Genomic DNA, 19,230 nt, shown 5'->3' on the forward strand with positions numbered 1-19,230 from the left:
AATATATACTGTGAGGGCAATGTCAGAATTCCCAGAAAATTGAATAGGGGTCGGCAAGAGGTTCTCGAACATACAGCACATATACCTCGAACAGCCCGTTTTTGAGCCAAAAACACCCTTTTTGAATCACAAGAATTACCCAACAAAATAAAACCATACGACATAAGGGTATGAAAATATGCGAAGTAGACTACTTTTCGTGTTGAAGTGTCACTTATTTCAGATACTGTTCTAATGGCAAATAAAGCAGCATTTAGTTTCTGAACAAGATCCAGAACATGGACATTCCACAACAGCTTACTATCTATCCGAACGCCTAGGAACTTGAACTGTTCCGTCTCGGTCATAATATGCCCATTCTGTCTGATCAAAATATCGGTTCTTGTTGAATTGTGAGTAAGAAACTGTAAAAACTGAGTTTTAATGTGATTTAACATCAAGTTATTTTCCACAAGCCACAAACTTATTTAATGAACTACATTATTTGGTACTGTTTCAATATTACACACAAGATCCTTCACTACCAAGCTGGTATCATCAGCAAACAGAAATATTTTTGAATCACCTGTAATACTGGAAGGCATATCATTTATATAAATAAGAAACAGCAGTGGCCACAGCACCGACCCTTGGGGAACGCCCCACTTAACAGTGCCCCAATGGGACTGAACATCACTACCACTCTCAATATTGCGGAGAATTACCTTCTGCTTTCTGTTCTTAAAGTAGGAGGTGAACCAATTGTAAGCTACTCCCCTTACTCCGTAAAGGTCCGACTTCTGTACTCATATTTTCTGGTCAACACAGTCAAAAGCCTTCGTTAAATCAATGAAAACACCTAGCTTTCGCAACCTTTTATTTAATCTGTCTAAAACCTCACAGAGAAAAGGAAATATAGCATTTTTAGTTGTTAAACTATTTCTAAAACCAAACTGTACACATCACAGCACGTAATGTGAATTTAAGTGCTCCAGTAACCTTGTATATACAACCTTCTCGATAACTATATCAAACACCGATGGCATAGAAATAGATCTAAAATTATCAACATCATCCCTGTCTCCCTTTTTATAAAGTGGCTTCACTACCGAGTACTTTAATCGGTCAGGAAACCGACCACTCCTAAAGGAAAAGTTACAGATATGTCTAAGTACTGCTAGATACCCCAGCATATCCATGAGAGTTCTTGGTCTTTAGTAATTTAATTATTAACTCAATCTCCCTCTTGTCAGTATCATGGAAGAGTATTTCAGGTAACAGTCTCGAAATACTTTTTTCTAAGAGGACTATATGATTCCCTGTTGGGACCAGGTTTCTATTTAGTTCACCTGCTATATTCAGAAAGTGATTATTAACTAACACTGTACATATATGAGACTTCAAACTACGCACTAATTCTATATCCTCGACCTGTCTGCAGACAAGCCACTTCCTTTAGGACTGACCATACGGTTTTAATTTTATTCTGATACTTAGCTATTCTATCTGCATACCACATACTTTTTGCCTTCCTAATAACATTTTAAGCACCTTACAGTACTGTTTTAATTGGCTTGCTGCATTTAGATTTAGACGGTTTCTAACGCTTTGATATAATTGCCACTTTGTTCTACAGATATTCTTATACCTCTAGTCAGCCAGCCAGGCTGCCTGTTTGTGCTAGTACCCTGTTTTGAACGTTCTAACGGAAAGCGATAGCAGCCTCACGTGGCGAGGAATGACTGTTAGTCAGGCACATGCACGGTGCATGTAGTATCTGTGGGCGTGCTGTCCGTGTGTAGAATGGGGGTAGCATGTGATTATCTAAGCTTGACCGAGAGCAGATTATGACGCTCCGGAGGCTCTGCACGATCATTTCAAAAACTGCACGATTGGTCGGGTGTTCAACGAGTGCTATGGTGAGTGTCTGCAAGACATGGCGAAACCAGCGTGAAACCAGGTCCATACATAGTGGGGTTGGGAGGCCTTCCGGATGTCGGACATCCAGGATGGTCAGATTGGTAAAACAGAAACTGTGGCGAAACTAACATCAGACTTTTTTTAAAAAAAAATCTTATGGGACTTAACTGATAAGGTCATCAGTCACTAAGCTTACACACTACTTAACCTAAATTATCCTAATTACAAACACACACACCCATGCCCGAGGGAGGACTCGAACCTCCGCCGGGACCAGCCGCATCAGACTTTAATTATAGGCAGAGAACAGGTGTGTCTGAACACTCCTAACGATAGACCTCCGGAGACGACGATTCAACAATGTGCCAGTGTTAACACCACGACGTCGGCAACTGAGACTGAAATGGGCACGTGACCAGCGGCACTGGAAGTTGGCATAATGGCAGAGCGTTTCATGGTCTAATAAATCCCGAGACTTTCTTCATCATGCCGATGGAAGAGCTTGTAGAGAAACAGCTCCTTTGCGCCTGTACTGTGGTACGGAGACAAGCTGTCGGCAGCTCCATTATGTTTTGGGGAACATTCAAATGGCCAACCATGGGTCCATTGGAGCTCGTGTAATGCACCGTGAGGGCCAGGGAGTATCGTACATTGGTTGCAGACCACGATCATTTTTCCCGACGGCACTGATTTTTCAACAAGATAATGTGCCACGTCACGAGGCCAGGAGTTTGATGGAGTGATTGAAGGAATACAGTCGAGTTCCTCACTTCTGGACCCAACCGAATACATCTGGGATGTGAATGAATATGGCGTAAGAGCTCATCGCACCCTCCCCTGAATTTAGGCGACCTGAGTGCGCAGATGTGGTGTCAGCTTCCTCCAGGGATATACCAAGGCCTCAATGCTTTCATGCCATGACGCATTGCCAGTATTATTCGTGCCAGAGATCGACATAGCACGTATAAGTCTGGTGGTCATATTGTTCTGGCCTGAGCAGTGTATTATAAGAACAAGAATAAAAGGTACTTGGGGGAAGAGATCTGTGGCAAATCGTTAATTTCCATTATCTTTCGTAATAACACTCCTCTCTTCCTCATCAGTCAACATTAGGGAAAACTATAATCCACCGATTCAATAATACCACTCTAGGGTAGATTACCAGAAAGACAAAGTAAAAATTACTAATTCCCATTGATCTAATGAGGAAAATATTAAAATACACAAAGAAAGTACACGATATCAAGTTACAGGCATGTATAAACACAAGGCAAGGTGCCGGCCGGAGTGGCCGTGCGGTTCTAGGCGCTACAGTCTGGAACCGCTAGACCGCTACGGTCGCATGTTCGAATCCTGCCTCGGACATGGATGTGTATGATGTCCTTAGGTTAGTTTGGTTTAAGTAGTTCTAAGTTCTAGGTGACTGATGACCTCAGAAGTTAAGTCCCGTAGTGCTCAGAGCCATAAACACAAGGCAAAACTGTAGAAAAAGTAAATATAAATGTTCACAACAATAAAACTGCAAACAATATCCTCGCCCTACTCAAAAAACTTCACATAAAGGGGGGAAAGAAAAGGAAAGAATTCATTGAGTTTTTATTCAGCTCACAAAATACGAAAGGGTTCACGGCACAACAGAAACACATGTTTGCTAGTAACTACTAAGTGACTAGAAACGATCATGTGTACGGCTACACTGGAAGGAGAGATACGCGTCTGACATGATGTCACTGGAGGCTTATGACTGGCCAGGCTCGTGAGGGGTAGGAGGAATACAGCATAACAAAGCACATGAGGCACTGTATGACGCAGGTGTGTACACGGGGGAAAAGGGGAGGAGTCCCGGTATTGCTGGAGAATAAGGGAAGTGTAGGCAGCGGAGCCGCTAGGGGTTGAAAGGGAGAGGGGGGAGGTGAGGCTTGCAGTGACTGGACGAACAGGGGGAAGCAGGAAAGTTGATGGGCATGCGTGTGTTGCTAAAGCGAGCTTCAAGTGTGCATGAGTTTTTTTAACACGTAGCTGATGGTGTATTCAAGCGGTATGACAGCAAAAACGTGTAAAAACATAATAAGTCTATGCTAATAAAATTTGCTATAAACAGTCTTGATCGCATAAATATTTTATTTAAGCAGATGACCGGTTTAGATCATCATCAGCAGACTTTGTACCCCACGATGGTGACAGGAGCTGGGCTAGCTGAGCAGAATGGTCTGTAGAAAGCAAGACTGATTGTAGCAAATTTTATTGATATACTTGAGGTCGCTGTTTTCCTGGAACAACGTTCCAGATAATATTTACGTCAACGCTGTCTAACAGCCGGTTCAACCTCAGCAACAATCAGTACATCTACATCTACATTTATACTCCGCAAGCCACCCAAAAGTGTGTGGTGGAGGGCACTTTACGTGCCACTGTCATTACCTCCCTTCTCTGTTCCAGTCGCGTATGGTTCGCGGGAAGAACGACTGCCGGAAAGCCTCCGTGCGCGCTCGAATCTCTCAAATTTTACAGTCGTGATCTCCTCGGGAGCTATAAGTAGGGGAAAGCACTATATTCGATACCTCATCCAGAAACGCATCCTCTCGAAACCTGGACAGCAAGATACACCGCGATGCAGAGCGCCTCTCTTGCAAAGTCTGCCACTGGAGTTTGCTAAACATCTCTGTAACGCTATCTCGCTTACCAAATAACCCTGTGACGAAACGCGCCGCTCTCCTTTGGATCTTCTCTATCTCCTCCGTCAACCCGATCTGGTACGGGTCACATTGATGAGCAATACTCAAGTATAGGTCGAACGAGTGTTTTGTAAGCCACCTCCTTTGTTGATGGACTACATTTTCTAAGGACTCTCCCAATGAATCTCAACCTGGTACCCGCCTTACCAACAATTAATTTTATATGATCATTCCACTTTAAATCGTTCCGCGCGCATACTCCCAGAAATTTTACAGAGGTAACTGCTACCAGTGTTTGTTCCGCTATCATATAATCATACAATAAAGGATCCTTCTTCTGTGTATTCGAAATACATTACATTTGTCTATGTTAAGGGTCAGTTGCCACTCCCTGCACCAAGTGCCTATCCGCTGCAGATCTTCCTGCATTTCGCTACAATTTTCTAATGCTGCAACTTCTCTGTATACTATAGCATCATCCGCGAATAGCCGCCTGGAACTTCCGACACTACAGAGCGACACCAGATTCGTAAATGAAAGGATGTAAAATTTTGTATGGCGAAAACAAGGCTGAGTGAGGTTTTATTAAGATCGTTAGTACAGTACTTGCATTAATCCGAAACAGCAGTAGCAGGGATAGGGTGGTACGGCAGAATATCGTCTTTACAATAAGGCAAAGTGCAATGGCTCAAACAGGTAAACAAAGAATAAACAGTTTAAGAATTCAGTGACGTCCTAGCGAGATTCTGTGTGAAATTTCCACAAACTCAAACTCAGGAAATGATGGCTACCATCTGGGAATTTATTGCTTTCTTTGATACGCAATAGACGCTCTAGGATAACACATATTTTGATACGAAAAGAACCGAGGTGTCAATGGATATTACATCTTAAGTTTCTGATAAAAAATTACGCTGGTTGTGTCAGATGAGCAGGATTAAGAGTGCTTATTATTTTCACTGATCCCACAGCAAGAGAGTGTCCCTAGATCCATACTAATATTATAAATGCGAAAATAACTCTGTATGTAACTCTTTCACTACTAAACCGCTGATCCGATTTCGATGAGGTTTGGTATGGAGATAGCTTGAACGCTGGGGAAGAACATAGGCTACTTTCGAAAATGTGTAGTACAACATATTCATTTATTCGAAGAACTTAACGTGAAATATGGAACAATAATTTCTCTTTGAAACAGCTGTTTAATCTTTGACTTTTGAACTTTGTTTGTATATACTTTTATTGTCTGATATGATCTACATGATATGATTCAACGTCATGAATACAATGTTTATACAGCCCTCTACTTGTTTAATCCATACTGCCACTCTAATATCAGTCACAAACCTGTCACATTTTAGCCGCTAAGCGTCGCGCGTCGTTCGTAACTTCCTTGTTGCATCAAAATTTGTGTGGACAGCCCTGGGCATTCCGGTAAATTGCTGTTTCACGGTCGTCGGTTCCAGAGCTCATTTCCCTCCGGAATCGATTTTTTTTCCTACTCGCGTCTACATGTGTGCGTTGTCCTCATCATCATTTTAGCATCATCGACAAGCAAGTCACCGAAGTGGCGTCAAATAAAAGGACTGGCACCAAGCATCCGCACGTACCAAACGGCGTCTCGCGGCCAATAGAGACATACACATTTCATTTCATTTTAGGGATATGCGAGCGCAGCTGTGAGTAACATCACGAATACAGTGCTTATACAATCCTCAACGTGTTTAATCCATGTCAATTCATACTTCCATACTTCCTTTACAAATGCGAAAGTAACTTGGTCTGTTACGTTTTCGCTATTAAACAGCTGAACCGATATCCATGTAATTTAGTATGAGATAGCCTGAACCCTGTTGAAGAAGACAGGCTACTGTTTCCAAAGTGTATAGTACAACATATTTATTGGTTTGAAAAATACTACACAAATTAAGGAAAAATTTATTCTCTGAAAAGCTGCTTAATCTCCCACTTTTGAACTTCATTATATTTATGAAAATGCTTTAATTGCTTGCTGCATTGATTGCATGTAATATAATTCAACGTAATCAATACAACGCTTATTCAATTCCCAACGTGTTTAATCCATACTTCCAATACTATTGCTAGTATTCCAAATGCGAACGTAACTCACTCCGTTACGTTCTCACGACTCTACTGCTGAACAGACACCGATGGTATTTGATATGGAGATAGCTTGAACCCCGAGGAAGACCACAGGATACTTTAAAAAGTTGTATATATTTTAATATTATTAACGTTTTTAAATATGGTATACGTGAGTGCCATGTTGACGGCGCTGGCCCGATGGTGGCGACAACTGGTGGCTATAGATTATCCCGTGACTGCAAATTCAGTGTCAGTGTGTTCATTCTTTATGATATTGAGTTTCTTCACCATCTGGCATAGCTACAGAGTTTGCTGGAGATACAACAATAAAATCGGACGGTAAGTCAGAAAGGCACGTTTAAAACTATTGCTGTAAGCCTCGTAAACGTTAAATCTTATTTAGACCTTAGTTATAAGAGCACACAAGCTATCAAAATGACTCAAATCCGACAAACCTCAAAGCAGTCTCATGTCCACCGGAAGTTGGATGCAGAACGCCAGGTGGCCTAAGAGTTGCAGAGGCATTAGAGCAGTCACAAGCCCTTTGCAAGCATTCTAGACGCTGAGCGTCCCGCGTCTCTTACAGCTTCCAAGGCGTCATTTGAAGGCTGTACAGCAAACAGTCTCGTACCTTTACAAGTGGAATGTAGGCGACTTTTACGGAGGCTGCATTTGAATCTCATCTATTAACTGACTGTTCATCATAAATTAATCATCAAAGCGGGTTGGATCAAAAATGTAGCCAGCGTAACGGATTAAAATGGATAAGTGAAACGGCTTGTGTGTGTTGCTCTAGTCACAAAATGTCACATCCAGTACTAGATGAGCCAGAGAAACCCCCAAAACTGTAGTCCTGCACTAATGTAACGAATTGGTGCAGTCTTTAAAAATACGAACGTAGATTAGGGGACACAATGCATGATTTCAGATTCGACATATAGCAAAATAATGGAAACATATTCATTTTGTACCTGCATACCGGCACTGCATATATTTTTTTATACACTCCTGGAAATTGAAATAAGAAAACCATGAATTCATTGTCCCAGGAAGGGGAAACTTTATTGACACATTCCTGGGGTTAGATACATCACATGATCACACTGACAGAACCACAGGCACATAGACACAGGCAACAGAGCATGCACAATGTCGGCACTAGTACAGTGTATATCCACCTTCCGCAGCAATGCAGGCTGCTATTCTCCCATGGAGACGATCGTAGAGATGCTGGATGTAGTCCTGTGGAACGGCTTGCCATGCCATTTCCACCTGGCGCCTCAGTTGGACCAGCGTTCGTGCTGGACGTGCAGACCGCGTGAGACGACGCTTCATCCAGTCGCAAACATGCTCAATGGGGGACAGATCCGGAGATCTTGCTGGCCAGGGTAGTTGACTTACACCTTCTAGAGCACGTTGGGTGGCACGGGATACATGCGGACGTGCATTGTCCTGTTGGAACAGCAAGTTCCCTTGCCGGTCTAGGAATGGTAGAACGATAGGTTCGATGACGGTTTGCATGTACCGTGCACTATTCAGTGTCCCCTCGACGATCACCAGAGGTGTACGGCCAGTGTAGGAGATCGCTCCCCACATCATGATGCCGGGTGTTGGCCCTGTGTGCCTCGGTCGTATGCAGTCCTGATTGTGGCGCTCACCTGCACGGCGCCAAACACGCATACGACCATCATTGGCACCAAGGCAGAAGCGACTCTCATCGCCGAAGACGACACGTCTCCATTCGTCCCTCCATTCACGCCTGTCGCGACACCACTGGCGGCGGGCTGCACGATGTTGGGGCGTGAGCGGAAGACGGCCTAACGGTGTGCGGGACCGTAGCCCAGCTACGTGGAGACGGTTGCGAATGGTCCTCGCCGATACCCCAGGAGCAACAGTGTCTCTAATTTGCTGGGAAGTGGCGGTGCGGTCCCCTACGGCACTGCGTAGGATCCTACGGTCTTGGCGTGCATCCGTACGTCGCTGCGGGCCGGTCCCAGGTCGACGGGCACGTGCTCCTTCCGCCGACCACTGGCGACAACATCGATGTACTGTGGAGACCTCACGCCCCACGTGTTGAGCAATTCGGCGGTACGTCCACCCGGCCTCCCGCATGCCCACTATACGCCCTCGCTCAAAGTCCGTCAACTGCACATACGGTTCACGTCCACGCTGTCGCGGCATGCTACCAGTGTTAAAGACTGCGATGGAGCTCCGTATGCCACGGCAAACTGGCTGACACTGACGGCGGCGGTGCACAAATGCTGCGCAGCTAGCGCCATTCGACGGCCAACACCGCGGTTCCTGGTGTGTCCGCTGTGCCGTGCGTGTGATCATTGCTTGTACAGCCCTCTCGCAGTGTCCGGAGCAAGTATGGTGGGTCTGACACACCGGTGTCAATGTGTTCTTTTTTCCATTTCCAGGAGTGTACATACGTCTCTTCATCACTGTAATATACACTTAGTTCGTAAAATTACTGTCTTACTTACTGACCATCACTCATCATAACGAAACTACTGATATAACAATTAATCGTAAATAAATGCAGTGAATAAACGGTTCAGAATAAGGAAGTCTTAAAAATACATACTAAACAATTTTTAACTCTTATTTCTGATGGTTTGGAAGAAAGGAACGGAAATAAATGCTTATAAACCGAGAATGACGTATCTCATTTGCGTAAAAGTGGAACAAAAGTATGTGAAAATTCGAAGTACAACGGTCCATTGAACAATAAAATACGAACAGAGGAAATACCGCAAAAAGAGGCTGCACATTCTGCATTTGACAACAAAACTAAGCACTCAACAAAGCAGAATTGCAAGGCAAACTATTGTAGAAAATCTTAGGTAGCAAAGGCAGCAAGAAAATTCTTCAACAAAGCTGAATAATGGAAACTGCCTAATATCATCAAATAACAAAGACTTATACAATAGATGGGAAAGGGTATCTTTTAACACTCAAAAGTCTTCAAGAACACTTAAGCACTCCACAAAACACAAATGGGTAAGCACCTGAGCCAATAACTTTTATAATCACGTAAGTGATATACATTATGGGAGACAGGCAAATAAGTTCATGACCCACAACAGTTCTTACAGTAAGGTTTTTTAAAATGAAACCTGAGTTATTTCTCCAAATACCTCAACGTCCATGACCATTTAAAATCCATGCACAATATGATAGTCAATCGAACAAGAACACTGCCACAAATAAATTCTTAGGTAAAGGAAACTACAACTTCAAGTACATGCAATAAACAAAAGAACTTGCAAGAGAAATGAGTTAGTTTCCCACATATTTCAGCACTACTTACACACACTTAAAACCTACGCCATATAGAATTAGACTTAATTACGGCACACAAGACGAAATAGGGGAACAGAAGTGCTAGCGTGGCTGGCATTATCACAAGGCGACAACTGTGACGATTCACGTTTGTACCATGCGGTCGCTGCTTGTACCAAGCGTTCACAACTTAGCGACACCAAAAGCACGTTGTTGTCCCGACGGGAAACGCACTGCGTGATGAAATGAAACATGGTTTACAGTTCAGCTCTGACCTCTGGAGGCAACAGCATAAATTACACCATTTGACATCTCTCAACATCTCCATATTGTTCGGAAAAGTATCCTACTCAGCTTCCACCACAAGACGTTATGTGTGCAACAGGAGCAACGAGACGTAAAGCAATAGACATAGGAACTCTTGCCTGCACATAACTACAGTCATCCACGTTAACTACGGCACCCCTCCCCTGCCACAGACAACCCCAATAAAAAAAAAATCGCATAAATATCTTCATATACACATAACTTTGCTGTTCTCTGGTGGGCAATAGACGGAAGTCATCATATCCTCACTTAACAAATTACAGGAATACAACAGATCAATTCTCTCCATCATTCATTGTAGCTCATATTGTGGTACATGCCGGCCGCGGTGGTCTCGCGGTTCTAGGCGCGCAGTCCGGAACCGTGCGACTGCTACGGTCGCAGGTTCGAATCCTGCCTCGGGCATGGATGTGTGTGATGTCCTTAGGTTAGTTAGGTTTAAGTAGTTCTAAGTTCTAGGGGACTGATGACCACAGCAGTTGAGTCTCATAGTGCTCAGAGCCATTTGAACCATTTGAACCAATTGTGGTACATCACTTAAAACGTCGTAGCTTCATGAATTGTCTACAGTTACAAGCAACTACCAGTTACGAGAAGCATGAGGCACGGAGAGAGAAATACTTCAAGATTGTGAGAGAAAATGTAGAGGGACGCAGGAAGAAGAGAAAGAGATCACGAAGAAAGTTCAATCGTTTCATTTTACCATCTGGAAGGTCATGCGCTCTAACGATTTCTGCAGACGAAAATTGTATGCCGACTGTAAGACATCTGTAGGCCTCAGGCCCGCTTAATCCCGTTAGCAGTATGATAGACACAACCGCGGCTGGAAACTTACTTTTTGTAGCCTTTCTTAATAGACCTAAACGCGGATTTCGCCTCTGCCTGTTAGACGGGGTTTTCTGTGCACAAGAGGTTTTCATGGTCCCTAAAAGTCTCATGTCTGTTTACAGTAAAATGCCTACAAGGCAGAACATTGTTTCCATCTGGTCTGAATAGGAGAAATAAAAAGAGAGTAGAACAGCACACAACAGCAAAATGAAGACCAAACTGTTGCAAACTGGCAGCAAGTCGCTGCTCGGTGACTAACGTGGGGCAGCTCGGAGGCAGAGCCTTTGGGCATGGGCAGTGACAAGGAAGCCGCGCTGGACGTGTAGGGAGCCCGTGCATTTGCTGTCGCTGGTTCATGCGGACTGGCATGGCAGCTTAGCCGGCGCGCTGCAGCACTCAGGCTTGGCACACAGCACAATAACAACGGCGAAGGCTGACTGGCCGCACAGCATCAAACACGAAAGTAAACGGCCGCGCCAAGACCCGAAAGGTGGAAGCAGATACCGATTCTGACATCAACGTACGTGTGGTTGAATGGTCAGGAATAAGGAGTGGGCGTCCGAGGCTGAGACTAAATGGACGTTTGGACAAGTACAGACCATGTATATATTAGTGTGCGGGATACACGGGGCATGTATAGGGTAGGAAGTTACCACGTGTAGGTCCGTCTAGCATTTCGACCACAATAAAAAAGTGGACAATGGGAGAGATGGCAGTTTTGCTGGTGGCGAGTCATTTGGTGCAAAACAGAGAGCTGAAGCCATCTTTTCCCAGCAGTTTTACCCAGACAGAGCAGACTCGGTTCAGATAGGGAGGCAGCTGTAATCACTTAGGCACAGCCGAAGTTACTCTGGGAGAAAACTTGTAAAGACTTGACCGGAGCCTTTGAAATAAATTTGTTTTTAAACCAATTCCTTGACTGACCGACATCGTCTACATCTACATCTACAGAGATACTTCGGAAGCCACCGTACGAGGCGTGGAGAAGGGTACCCTGTACCACCACCGGTCATTTCGTTTCCTGTTCCACTCCCAAATACAGCGCGGGGAAAACGACTGTCAATATGTCTTCATATGAGTCCTAATTTCTCGTATCCTATATTCGTGGTCCTTACGCGGTAAGTATGTTGGCGGCAGTAGAATCGTTAGGCAGTCAGCTTCAGATGCCAGTTCTCGAAATTTACTCAATAGAATTTCTCAAAAAGAACATCGCCTCCGCCTCCTCCTCCTCCTCCTCCTCCTCCCCCCCCCCCCCCCCCCCGCGCCACACTCTAGGGATTCCCATTCGAGTTCCTGAAGGATCTCTCTAACACATGTTGCTTGAACACTTGACCATACAGTAACAAATCTAGCAGCCCGCCTCTGAACTTCTTCGATGTCTTCCTTCAATCCGACCTGGTATGATTTCCAAACACTCGAGCAGTACTCAAGAACAGGGCGCACCAGCGTTCTATATGCGGTCTCCTTTACAGGTGAACCACTCTTTCCGAAAATTCTCTCAATAGACCGAAGTCGACAATTCGCCTTCCCTGCGACAGTTCCCACATGTTCGTTCCATCTGATACCGGTTTGCAACGTTACGCCCAGATAGTTAATCTGCTTGACTGTGTTCAGCAGGACACTAGTAATACTCTATCCGAACATTACAGCTTTGACATTCCTACTCATCCGCATTAACTTACATTTTTCCACATTTATGGCTAGCTGCAATTCGTCACACAAACTGAAAATTTTGCGCAAGTCGTATTGTACCTTCCTACAGTTACTCAGCTTCTACACACTACCGTACGCCATTGAATCTTCAGCAAACACCCGCAGATTGCTGCCCACCCTGTCCGCCAAATCATTAACGTATTTAGAGAACAACAGCGGTCCCATCGCACCTCCCTGGGGCACTCCTGACGATACCCTTGTCTCTGATGAACAGTAGCCCTCGAGGACAACTACTGGGTTCTATTATTTAACAAGTCTCCGAGCCACTTATATATCTGTGAACTTATACCACATGCTAGCACCCACGTTAACAGCCTGCATTACAGCACCGTATCAAAGGCTTTCTGAAAATCTAGAAATGTGGAATCTGTCTCTTGCCGTTCATCCATAGCTCGCAGTGTATCAGTTGACAAAAGGGCAAACTGAGTTTCGCACGAGCGATGCTTCCTAAAACCACACTGGTTCGTGGAAATAAGCTTCTCAGTCTCATATCAATTTATTATATTCGAACTGAGAATATGTTCAAGGATTCTGCAGCAAACAGATATTGGGGATATTGGTCTGTAATATTACGGGTATGTTCTTTTACTCTTCTTATTTAATGGAGCAACCTGCGCCTTTTTCAGGCATTTGGGACTTTGCGCTGGGCGAGACATTCACGATAAATGCAAGCTAAGTAAGAGACCAATGCCGTAGAGTACTCTTTGTAAAATAGAAGTGGGATTCCATCCGGATCCTTCTTATTTAATGGAGCAACCTGCGCCTTTTTCAGGCATTTGGGACTTTGCGCTGGGCGAGACATTCACGATAAATGTAAGCTAAGTAAGAGGCCAATGCCGTAGAGTACTCTTTGTAAAATAGAAGTGGGGTTCCATCTGGATCCGTTGATTGATCTACTTTCAAATCTTTCAGTTGTTTCTCTACGTCAGAGATGCCCATTACTATGTCGTCCATACGGGAGACTGTGCGATTCTCTTTTGTGAAAGATTTATTGAACGTGAATTTTAATACTTCGGTTTTCATTTTGCTATCCTCAATTGCAACGCCACACCCGTCAACAAGGGACTGAATGGAAGCCTTAGACCCGCATCGGTCTTTTACGTAAGAACAGAATTTCCTCTGGTTCTGTGCCAGATCTTTTGTTAAGGTGCAACGGTGGTAGTTGTTTTATTCTTCGCACATAGATCTTTTCACAGACGCCCGAATCTCTACTAACCATCGTTTGTCGTCCTTTGTACGTTTCTTTTTTAACTAAGAGTGCAGCAGCCGCTGCTTCCTCAATATCCTCCGAAATTCATTATTAAGCCATGGTGGGTCTTTTCCATCCTTAATCCACTTACGAGCCACAAAACTCTCAGGACCACGATTTACGATCTGCCTAACTTTGCCCATAATCTCTACGTCCATCTTACTGGAACTAAGTGATGCCAGTTCACTGTCTAAGTGAGATGTTAATAACTGCTTATATGCACTATCTAGCTGAACCACTCGTAATCACAACTGCTGTAATGACATCATGACTGCTAAACCCCGCTTCTGTACTCATATTGTCAATAAAAACGGGCCTATTTGAAGCTACAAGGTCTAAGATATTTCCACTGCGTGTGGGCTGCAGAGCTAGCTGCTCAAGATAGTTCTCAGAAAACGCGTTCAAAAGTATTTGGCTTGATTGTCTGTCCGTACCCATCGCAGTGAACACATAGACATCCCAGTCTACTCTCGGTAGGTTAAAATCGCCTCCAACTAGTATTGCATGTTCTGGGTATTCACGTGCTATTGACCCTAGACTTTCTTTGAATGACTCTAGAACTGACACAGCTGAATCGGGTGGCCGGTAAAAACAACCAACAATTAACTTTGTTTCACCTGCACCTGTAACACGTGAACAGATAGCTTCACTGTCACAATCAACTTCGACCACACTAGAGACAATGTTTTTGACAATTGGAACGAACACTCTCCTTTCTATGGTCTATAATCTCTCTTTCCTATTTACGTTCCACGAATATCTAACTATCTTAGAACTTTCTACATTCAGTCAGATCTCGGTCACAAGAATAATCGATCGCGGCAACTTTCCTGGAGAGCAGTAAATTCGGGAACTTTATTACGAATACAAAATTATGACAGCCGAAGTGTCTCTATTCTCAATGCCGTTTGACTTCCCTTGACGCATATCGACTGGCGAGTGTTCATCAGAGTACCTCAACTACTATCTAGCCAACAATACCCTCAAGTGCACTTCGTATTATTCTGCTACCCGAGTAACTGCTTCCTTTGTGTAGTGCACCCCTCACCTATAAAGGGGAGTCCTAAAAATAACACAGGTCTAGAAATCTGCAACCAAGACCGTCAAAGAGTCGATGAAGCCTTTGGCCGAGACCCTCCACTCGGCTCCACACCAAAATTCCTTTCATCAACACTGGGAACAATACTACGAATTGCGAGCTCTGCCTGCAGCCCGTGAGCGTGACCGGCTGTCTCAACCTCCTCCGCCAACCGCCTGTACGAGCTGTGGATAGCCTCAGAACCCATTCGACAGGCGCCGTTGGTGCCGACGTGAGCCATAGCTTGCAGGCGACTGTACCCTAACCGCTCGATAATGGCAGGCAAGGCTGCCTCCACATCTCGAGTGAACATTGTCTTTCCTCCCAGCCCTTGACGTTACCTGTTTAAGGGACTCCATTACGCGCCTAACATTAGTGCTCCCAATAACTAGTAAACTACTGCCTCCGTGTGCCTGCTCGGACCCTGCTGAAGGAGCTGCCACCTGTCCACTTACAGGGTGATTGGGTGAAGCCAGTCGGTCCGTCTCCACATTGACCCTCGACGTGGAGCGACGTGAACGCATTGCCGCCCGCCACTCATCTTTCTGTGAGGGTGTATCCACTCCATCGGGTGCACTAGGAGGTGACTCCGAAGCAGAGTCCTTGGGGAAATCCAGCGACAACAGAGGTGTCTCATGCGACGCTCCGCGTCCTCGACCACCGCTCCACCCCGAGGCAGCAGTCTGAAGGTAACTTACCGTATCCACATGTGCATTCAGCTGTTCGCGAAATGCAGCCAGCGCCTTCTGTCTCCTCACACAGCATGCACACATCCTAGCCATTCTTGCAAGACTAACTGAAGTAGCAAACTATAAAAGCAAACAGGATGCTGCTATGCGACTTGCTACCCTCCTGATGTGTCACCAATGGACGCTGGTGTGTTAATGGGCTATTTAGCTGGCTTTGCCATGAGCAACGACTGCGCTACGGACTGAATGAATTTACAGTTACAAAAAGGCGAGAATAAACTTCTTGAGCAAAAAAATACGCGAAAACACAGAAAAAGATAAACACTTAACTCGCAGCGCTGTAGTTGTATATCAGCTGAGAGCTGGAGCCAGCTTGCACAGTATTACAATATGTGAAAAACCAAGTAGAAACAATAAGAAAGGAACACAAAGACAGAACTGCTTCGATTGCAGAATAAATAAATAAACAAATTCAATTTTTCTCGTCTACTGTTGAATTTGTGCATAGAAAGAGAAGCGGGAAACAGAAAAGAAAGGTTCATGATTGGGATTAAATCTCAGGATCAACGGACAACAATGATAGGATTCACTCATGACATTTTTATCCTCTGTAAAATTGAAGAAAAATCACATGTCTTGTTACTGGAATAGAGTGAGAAATCTAATAGCCCGGAATATTAACAGAGAAGAATGACGAAATAATAAATAGTACAGAAATATTAAGTAATACCAGAAAGGAGATAAACAATAAGCTCAACACGAAATTTTCGATGACGTACTAAATAAAGCAAACACGATTAGCCTCTGGAAGCAAAATTTCTCACTGCGAAGAAAACAGGGACCATATAAGAAGGAGACTAGCGCAGGAAAATAGATGTCTTATTGTTGTCGCTTTTGATTCGAAGACCTGTTTGCTCCAGCTCTGCAACCAAGTCTGTCCTGTACAAGGCTTTTAATATCTGCATAACAACCCCACCCAAGCGTGCAAGGACTGTAACAGGGAAGGTGAATGGTCGACATCAGTCTACTGGGGGAATTTGAGGAAAGTGTGGTTCATCTGTAAAGGAGACCGCGTACAGGACCCTAGTGAGACCGTTATTGGGTACTGGTCGAGTGCTTTGGACCAGCACAAGGTCGGATTAATGGAAGACATCAGAACAATTCAGAGGCGGGCTGCTGGATTTGTTACCGGTGGGTACCAACAACACAGAAGCAATATGGAGATACTTCGGGAACTCAAATGGAATCTATAAGAGAAAGGTAACGTACTTTTAGAAGAACACTGAGAAAATTTAGACAACTGGTATTTGAAGCTGACTGCAGAACGGTTCTATTGCCGCCAATGTACGTATCGCAAAAGGACCCTGAAGATAAAAAAAATAAGGGAAATTAGGGCTTGTTCTGAGGCATACAGGCGGCTATTTTCCCCTCGTTCTATTTGCGTGTGAACCAGGGAATGTAATGACTAATAGGGGTGTCCACCGCCACGCACCTTTCAGTGACCTGCGGAGTTCGTATGTAGAGGTAGAACCTATATTCGTTTGAACCTGCTCGGTCCTCTACAATTTTTAGCCACTCCCCCCCCCCCTACTACCACGCCGCCACACACATACCCAACACATTTCCTTTCAGTAGCAAACTGATGATTTCTTGATGCCTTAGAATGAGTCCTACCACTTGATCCCTTGTTTTATTCAAGCGCTGCTATATATTTCTTTTCTCCCCAATTATGTTCAGTATTTCCTCATTAGTTATGCGGTCTACCCATCTAATCTTTAGGCTGTTTCTCCAGCACCACATTCCAAAGCTCCTATTCTCTTCTTGTCTGAACTGCTTACCGTCCACTTTTTACTCTGGCGGACGCCTACATTTGAGAAAAATACATTCATAAAAGGTTTCCTTTCCCTCGTCTTCTTTTTTTAATCCCTGCTGCCATCTACATTCCAGAGAGTCTAGTCCAGTCAATGTCATCAAAAGCTTTCTTCAAAATTACAAATGCTATAAAAGCTGGTTTGCGTTTCTCCAACCTACATTCCGGGAAGAGTCTTAAGATCAGTATTATCTCCTGTATTCCTACATTTCTCCGAAACCCAAAGTAACCTTCCTCTGGGTCAGCTTCTACCAGTTTTTCCATTATTCTGTGAATAATTCGTGCCAGTATTCTGCAACCGCGACAGTATTTCTCGATTTCAGTACCTGCTTTCTTTGGAATCGGATTTATTACAGTCTTCCTCAAGTCTGTGCCTGCCCACTGTATCTTTATTAACAGCTGCAATAATTTGGTCATGTTTCACTCCCCCAAGGATCTTAATAATTCGTCTATACAGTGGCCTTATTTCCACTTGTGGAGAAACAAAGCCCTGTAATAGACCAATTATTAAGATCTTTGGGGGAGTGCTCCCTCAAATTCTTCTCGCAGTTTCACTTCTATCACTTCACGTTCACATATTTCCTCTTCTCTCTCCATAACATTGGTCTCAAGTTTTTTTTCCCTTATACCACATTATATTCTCTATATATTCGTTCCAACTTTCAGCTTTCCTTTCTCTGCTTAGATTTGGCTTGCATCTTAGCTCATGTTCTTTCTCCAGAGGTCTTTTTAATTTTCCTACAGACGGAGTCAGTCTTTCCCCTTGTTATGTATTCTTCCACAGCCTTGCATTTGTCCTCTCTTCTTGCTTAGCCTTTCTGCGCTTTCTGTCACCTCATTTTTAGACGTCTGTTTTCTCTTTCGCCTTCTCTATTGCTGCAGTTTTACATTTTCTCCTTTCGTCAGTTAAATTCACTATCCCTTCTGTCAACTAGAGGTTGCCTTGTCCTTTTACCTATGTGATCCTCTGCTGTCTACACTATTTCATCTCTGAAAACTACCCATTCGTCTTCTGTTGTATTCCTTTCACCTGTTTCAGTCCAACGTTGCCTAATGCTTTCTTTGAAAGTTTCTACAACCTCTCGTTCCTTTAGTTGATGCTGGGACCATTTCCTTCATTTCCTACCATTTTGCAATTTCTTCAGCTTCAGTCTACTCCTAAAAATTTGTGATCCGCTAGTACGGAATATAGGCCTTAATCTGAGGGAGAGACTTGTGAAAATATAGGTCTCGAGCATAGGACTGCGTGGAAGTAAACCACGGACTGTGGGAAAACCAGAAATATGAGAACTTAACACACTGAGATGTGGTGCTACAGAATGATGATGAAAATTAAGTGAACTGATAAAATCAGAAACTAAGGGCCCGCAAGGACGAAAAGATCATGTGGAAAACATTCGGCAGAATAAATTATAAGGAAAGAGGGAATAACTTGCAGAATACGGAGCGAGCCGTTGGGGACCAACGTTTTTGGGGAAGACAAGTACTGGAACACATTGCCTGAGAAACAA

This window comes from Schistocerca gregaria, chromosome 1, assembly GCF_023897955.1.
Source record: "Schistocerca gregaria isolate iqSchGreg1 chromosome 1, iqSchGreg1.2, whole genome shotgun sequence".
Classification (NCBI taxonomy): Eukaryota; Metazoa; Arthropoda; class Insecta; order Orthoptera; family Acrididae; genus Schistocerca; species Schistocerca gregaria.